We start from the raw sequence: 7,988 nt of genomic DNA on the forward strand, positions 1-7,988 counted from the left end.
GCAGGTATCCTCGCCTGTACACAACTACCGTAACGTACAACCATTTGAAACGGTTGACTACGGCCAAGCTTCCGTCTCCGTTTACATTTCCGATTCACACATTTATTTTAATTAACAAATTAACTAGTTCTCGATGCCATAGCAACCTAACCCTCTTTCAGTTGGGCCACATATTTCGTTTCTTCCCCATTCGATTCCCTACATATTCATTGTTTATCCGATCTTTACATGATGCCACTTCAGTATTCTTCTGTAACAGCACATTTCAAAACATCGACTTTCTTTATGCATATTTCGTATTCAATCTACGTTCGACTTCAGTATAAGGCTACACACCATTTATTCGTTTATGGAACACTTTTCTTGATACACACACTGTGGACGTTCTTCTTCAGTCGTCACTTATTTTGCAGCCCGAATTGTAAAACTCTTCTACAATTCAGCAACTCGTTTCGTAATCGAATTCCACTAGCAGCTCTTAATGTAAATTCAATCACGCATAATTAAATCGTTCTTCATTCATTCATGTTATCTTGTCACCACGCTAGCATTTCTGTTCAATTAATCGTCCAGTCTCTGACGGGCCTATAATATCGTCGGCAAATTTTAATGTTTTTATTTGTTTCCCTGACTGTTAATTTCTTTTCCAGATTCCTCCTTACTTCCCTTTACTTGGAAGAAAATGGATAATAGGCGGAATCCCTGTCTCACTCCTCAAATACTGTTTCTCTTCCGTGTTAATCAGCTCTTAGAGCTGCAGTCTCGCCTCTGACCACAGCGCATGTAACTTCTCATCCGCGATAAATTTAGAACTGCATGAAGCGTATCCCAATTACCACTGCCAAAAAGATTTCGTATATCCGCAAATGCTATAGTTGTACGTTTACCTTCCTTTAATATATAACAGGGCGTGGGGTGAACATTGCCTCTCCTGTTCCTACACCAATCGCCCTCTGCTCTGTAGATGATTAAATTTTTGCAGCTTGTCATATTAGACTAATAGCTTGGTAATGCTCTTACGTGTTAGCGCCTGCCTTCCTTTTGGAATTGAGATTATTACGTTCTCCGTCAGAGGCTTGGGAAATAAGAAACATAGAGAAGACGCAATTACAAGCCATGGAAATTGGTCACTGAGGACGAAGGGTTGGAGTCTCAAGATTATAGCATATGATAAATGAAAAATTTAGAAACATGATGGAAGTGGAAATGGGCATGAAGGAAGTTATTGAAAGGAAGAGGTTGCTATGGTATGGCCATTTAGAGCGAATGGACGGGACTAGCTGGCAAAACAGTTACGGGGGTGAAGCGTGTTGTGGTAGTATATGTGATGCCCGCTCTAGATCCGTATGTAGATAGTTCTTAAATTTTCGGCAGCGACACAAGAGCTTCTAAGTACACTTACTCTGTTGTGAAATTTTTTTGTCAACAGTCAATCACACTTTGAAAACAACAGCAACAATAATGAACATAGCACCAAAAGCAGGTATGACGTATAGTATCATAAGTCGTAAAATTAATTTCAAACAGGAAGTGAAATCATAATTGTTTGACTGCTATTTTCGCTCGATGCAGTAATTTGTGTATGTATGCTAGTACTGTGTGTGTGTGTGTTGTGTGTTTTTCAGAGACTGAACATAGTTTAGATCACTGTATCTCATGGGAAGAGGGAATTATGATGAATGAAACATGTAGAAGTAACTAAGTGATCCCAGAGGGAAATGGATTTGAGATCGATCGCTTAGAAGATGGCTGAGACTCATCAAGAAAGTAAGGACTCTAGGGACCTTAAAGACCTATTGGGTAGAGGGCATGTCGTAGCGCTGCCTAGTTCCCCATTAACCGATGGGTGAGATTTTTCGACTTTGATACTTTATTTGGAAATTTGTGGTAAGTTCCTATGGGACCAAACTGCTGAGGTCATCGGTCCCTAGGCTTACACACTACTTAATATAACTTAAACTAACTTACGCTATTGACAACACACACACCCATGGCCGAGGGATGACGGAGGGTGTTGCGTGAACCGTGACAATGCGCTCTTAGTCCGCGCGGCTACCCCGCGCGCCTTTTATACTTTAAAAAAAGTGTCTGCTCTGTTAAGTGCAACACGACTGGTAGGTAAACTTTATCACAGTCTGCAGGTCTTCCGATGGCCTACTTAAAAAATACGTTTTAATTTTTTTGATTTCGTCAAACATTCCCAATGTAATATGTCACGGTGATCAATCACACACTCATTAAAACTATCATATGAAAGTGAATAAGTAAACCTGCCTGGGTCGTCAATTGAAATGTATCTGCAAATCGGGAGAGCTAAATACAAGAAAAGTCCTGTTCTAGAGCATGCCAATTGAAAAACGATTGCCATCTGGGTGAAGGTATGTGCAATGCAACTGTCAAAAGAAACATATCCCTCATATATAAGTACGGATGATGGCCAGGTCAATTCGTAATCAAATAGTGGCAGAGGTTGTTAACTTCGAATTAATAGCAGAAGGAATTCATATTTATTTCACAGCAATCTACACATATGTTGAAAACTAAGCCTTAGGGACGTCTTAGTTCAGAATAACAAAACGGCATATGAAGCGTTAATGTCAGTTACACATAATACACACGTGACTCAGCAGCAAGGTACTGGCAAACATAGTGTAACAGAGGTTTAACCTCCAGATATCGCGACTGGACCAACTTTGAACATATATCGGAAATAACTACTATACTCGTGAGATGAAAGGAGATGGTATGGTACTCAGACACGCACAGGAACTAACACGTGCGCTTCCGTTTGGGGGGAGTTAGTTCCAAGCGTCCCTACACGAGTATTTTCACATGCTCCCCTGTATTCCCTCGCCAGCCTCCTAAGCTGTTGCGAGGAAGATCAGCTGTGCACGGCTGGGTTTCGTAACGGCGACAGCGGCCAGCTGCGTCGTTATCTCAGCGACCGCGAAAACAGAGCCAGGGGCTTCCCCGACGTTTCGCTGATTTGGTGCACATGCAGTGAGAATGTCGCAACCCAAGGGGTTGTGACCGCCGGCCGAGACCACGTGCGATGACATGACCGACATGACATGACAGGATGACGTTGAAATAGTCGTGCAAGACATTTAGAATTTACTATCGAATACTTTCACGTAATGAAATACAAACTGTACATTTTATCGTGCTTTTTGATAATCAACATAAATGTGCAAATTCGTGAAAACTGTTCGTAATACAATAATGAAATTTTATATTTTTAGGAAAGTACAGTCACATTGACTAGCTTTTAGTACCAAATGATATTTTATACAAATAAACAAGAACGCTTTTGTTCTACAGTATTACTTTTATTGTTTTAACCAGTTTTCGGCTTACGAGGACATCTTCAGACATTGACTGAGTATTGCCACCAAATATGTTACAATGTTTGTAAACAACATTGGAAGAGACGTTACACGTCTAGATTGAAGCTGAAACATACAGTATGTAACATCTTTGACAGTGTGGTGATAATGCAATGAAAACCTAAAAAAATTGAACAGTAAATATATAAAAAAATGTGATAGAAAGGAGACACATTAACACAAAATAGGAACAGCATGTCTACATAACAGTTTCTATTAATAAATAAAACTAATGAAATAAAATGAAATTAGTACTTGACAAGCCTACTTCAGGAGGTATAAAACATGGAGAGTGATACACAAACAAACTAAAAGAAGAAAAAATTATCATTGTAACTACAGAATTCATAAGGAACTTAAGCAATGTCAATAAGATAAACATAAATAAATAAATGCAGGAAAACGGAGGAGTTTGAGGGAACATACAGTAAATGCAATCTTTGAGAGTGTGGTGGTACTGTATTTTATAAAGTAAAAAGGCTGAACAATACATAAGTACAAAAGGAGCAAACAGGGAAAACATTAACATTATATTCAAAACTGTGGCTATTTAACAGTCTGCATTAAATATTTAATGTTCGAACTCCTTCTGTAAATGGACGTTCATGCCATCTTTCTGACCATCGTTCACCTTCAAAAAACTGAGTGTAACACAACACTGGATTCGTCTCGACAGCCGCTATCAAAAAATAAGTACTAAACTATAGCATCTCACTAAAAAAAAAAGGTTGACCTTCATATCTCTGAAGCGATCCCACGTAGCAACAAAAAACCAACGTCATATTATGGCCCCCGTTGTCTCATGCAAAGTTTGTCCCACTATCATACTCCCGGAGTTATTCTAGGTGGCAATAGTTAGTGCCTCACCCTGTATGCTCTCCGAGCATTTATGCCTGCTAAATCTGGTACATTATAAAATGTATGGACAGGCTACCTCCTTCCGACAGTTTCCATCGTGTACTTGCAAGCCAATTGGCCAACAACATCTACTTTGTACTTTGTTTCATTGTCTCAGGCGTTGTCTTTGGTCATTTCCAGCTTTTACATTTGAAGGCAAGGAAATGAAATTTATTACATTCTTTCATAACCTTCCTCGATGCACTTGAGGAATGTATCGTCGCTTTTGAGAGCAGCAATCCCTTGTATGTCCTTGAGTGCTTTCTTCGTGCATTCAGGTACTTCCCATATGATTTTGTACACTGTAGCAAGAAAGGGCGTTCAGTTCATTTTCAGTTATTGTATCAGTGAAAGTGAGATGAACTATTTGTGACAGGTAATATTCCTTCGCCGGGCGGGTGGACGAGCGGTTCTAGGCGCTACAGTCTGGAACCGCGCGACCCCTACGGTCACAGGTTCGAATACTGCCTCGGGCATGGGTGTGTATGTGATGTCCTTAGGTTAGTTAGGTTTAAGTAGTTGTAAGTTCTAGGGGACTGATGGCCTGAGAAGTTAAGTCCCATAGTGCTCAGAGCCATTTGAACCCAATATTCCTTCCTTTATTTAGGTATAGACCTGAAGATGCATCACTACAGAGTCGCTAAGATGTTCACCACAAGGAGGAGTTTCACGTTTACCAAGGTGTTGTTGTTGTTGTGGTCTTCAGTCCTGAGACTGAGTCCTGCTACTCTATCCTGTGCAAGCTTCTTCATCTCCCAGTACCTACTGCAACCTACATCCTTCTGAATCTGCTTAGTGTATTCATGTCTTGGTCTCCCTCTACGATTTTTACCCTCCACGCTGCCCTCCAATGCTAAATTTGTGATCCCTTGATGCCTCAAAACATGTCCTACCAACCGAGGTATGGAAAAACATTTAGCATCTATTTGGTATCCCTACCGACAACCATGCTGTACTTCTCCTGAAAACTGTCTGGTTTGGAAGCCATGATCTTAGTGAACCAACATTTACAGTCGGACGGGCACAACTGTTCGTCGACGCAAATTACACGCTCTGTCAGTTTGCTACGAATTTCTGTAATGGATTTGAGATGAGAGCATGCTTGTCATCTCTTAGTCGCCCCTCATATCGAACCTGAAGTTCCTCATGATTTCTAAGAAACGATTCCGTAACTTGGCGGTTTGAAAACTTGTGTTCTCCGCTTCTGACCGATGATGTACAACATCTATTTCTTCGGATTCCGTGGCACCCCTGAAATACAGAACAGCAAGAAACTAAACAAGTTCTTCCAAAGTCATGAAAATTCTTCACCTCTCAATATTGTAATGACAACGGCCTTGCAGCAGTGGTAACACCGGTTCCCTTCAGATCTCAGAAGTTAAGCGCTGTCGTGCTGGGCTAGCACTAGGATGGGTGACCATCCGGTCTGCCGAGGAGTGTTGCCAAGCGGGCTGCACTCAGCCTTTGTGAGGCAAACTGAGGAACTACTCGACTGAGAAGTAGCGGCTCCGGTCTCGTAAACTGACATACGGCCTGGAGAGCGGTGTGCTGACCACATGACCCTCCGTATCCGCATCCAGTGACGCCTGTGGTTCTGAGGATGACACGGCGGCCGGTCGGCACCGTTGGGCCTTCCTAGGTCTGTTTGGACGGAGTTCAGAGTTTAGTTCTCAATATTGAATGCGCCTAAGTTTCGGTGCACTTTTCAGTCTGATTTGACTAGATTCGTCAATAAACAAATGCCAATGGCTGTAGGGAAAAATCCCTGATGACACACCTTTTCGCACACGCAAAAGTCCCAGAATCCTCCCAGAGAACGATGATGATGATGATGATGATGATGATGATGATGTTTGGCATGTGGGACGCTCAACTGCGCGGTCATCAGCGCCTGTACAAAGTCCCAATTTCTACACAATCCAATTTTTTACACAGTCCGGTCTAGCCACTGTCGCGAATGATGATGATGATGAGATGACAAGGACCACACAAACACCCAGTCCCCGGGCAGGAAAAATTCCCAACCCGGCCGGGAATCTATCCCGGGACCCCGTAATTCAGAGGCAGCATCACTAGAGCACGACCTGCAGACTCTCGCGGAGAGCGTTTTGCTGTCCACTGCTCCCAGGAGTTCCATTACTAGTGGGAAGTAGTTTCCACTTCGTTCCTTCAGGAGCTTCAAACTATGTACTGACAGTGAAATTACTGAGAAAGATCTTTTATCTGAATTATGCAACATTTGCTTTGCATGACAAACATAATCAGCTGAAATCCTTCGGATTCAGGTTCTTCGACATTACTTTACCAAACTACCATCTGTTCATGCACGGGAGTGTGACGGGAGGAGGGGGGGGGGGGGGGGCACGCTGCACAGCTTTGCAATGCCTGTTGTTTATTCTAATTATACAAAGTTACATTCGTCTAAGACATCACACTTACAGTTTCATGCTGGCACTGCTGCAACAGACTCAGTAGACACTTCCAACAATGTGTAACAATCGACAGCGCTTAATTTATTCAATGGGACAAGAAATTCCACACCGGCAGTACTAGGGATTTATTGTTTTTTTCTCCGAAACTTAGCAACTCACAGCGAGCTTTCGTTTCAAAGTGTACTAGGCTGAAAGAGAAAAGAATATTAAGCTCATGAACCCTCATCCACTTTCTACAACAATTCGAAGAGGTCACAATTTTACTATGGGGCAAAAATTTCTCATCAGCCGATCTCGTGTTAATGTCCCCTTTCGTCTTGGATACACACTAGTTTCGACAGATTTTGTATAACATTAGCCTAAGAGCCCACTTTAAGTCAAACTGGGATGTAATTTTTTTCAATTAATGTTACACTATGTGACCAAAAGTGTCCAGACATCCAGCTGAAAATGACTTACAAGTTTGTGGCGCCCTCAATCGGTAATGCTGGAATTTAATATGGGTTTGGCCCTCTGTTATCCTTGATGACAGCTTCCACTCACGCAGGCTTATGTTCAGTTGGGCGCTAGAAGGTTTCTTGGGGAATGGCAGCCCATTATTCACGGAGTGCTACACTGAGGAGAGGTATCGATGTCAGTCGGTGAAGTCTGGCACGAAGTCAGCGTTCAAAACATCCAAAAGGTGTTCTGTAGGATTTAGGTCGGGACTCCATGCAGGCCAGTCCATTACAGGGATGTTATTGTCGTGTAACCACTCCGCCACAGGCTGTGCATTATGAACAGGTGCTCGATCATGTTGAAAGATGCACTCCCATTCCCGAATTGCTTTTCAACAGTGTGGAGAGAGAGGGTGCTTAAAACATCAATGTAGGCCTGTGCTGTGATAACGCCACGAAAAACAATAAGGGGTGCAGCCCATGAAAAACCCGACCACACCATAACACCACTACCTCCGAATTTTACTGTTGGCACTACACACACTGGCAGATGACGTTCACTGGGCATTCGCCATACCCACACCCTGCCATCGGATCGCCACATTGTGTACCGAGATTCGTCACTCCATACGACGTTTTTCACTGTTCAGTCGTCCAATCTTTATGCTCCTTACACCAAGTGAGGTGTCATGTGACATTTACAGGCATGATGTGTGGCAATGAGCAGCTGCTCGACCATGATATCCAACTTTTTGCACCTACTCCCTAACTGTCATAGTACTTGCAGTGAAGCCTGATGAAGTTTGGAATTCCTGTGTGACGGTCTGGATAGATTT

The sequence above is a fragment of the Schistocerca piceifrons genome, chromosome 9 (genome assembly GCF_021461385.2).
Source record: "Schistocerca piceifrons isolate TAMUIC-IGC-003096 chromosome 9, iqSchPice1.1, whole genome shotgun sequence".
Lineage (NCBI taxonomy): Eukaryota > Metazoa > Arthropoda > Insecta > Orthoptera > Acrididae > Schistocerca > Schistocerca piceifrons.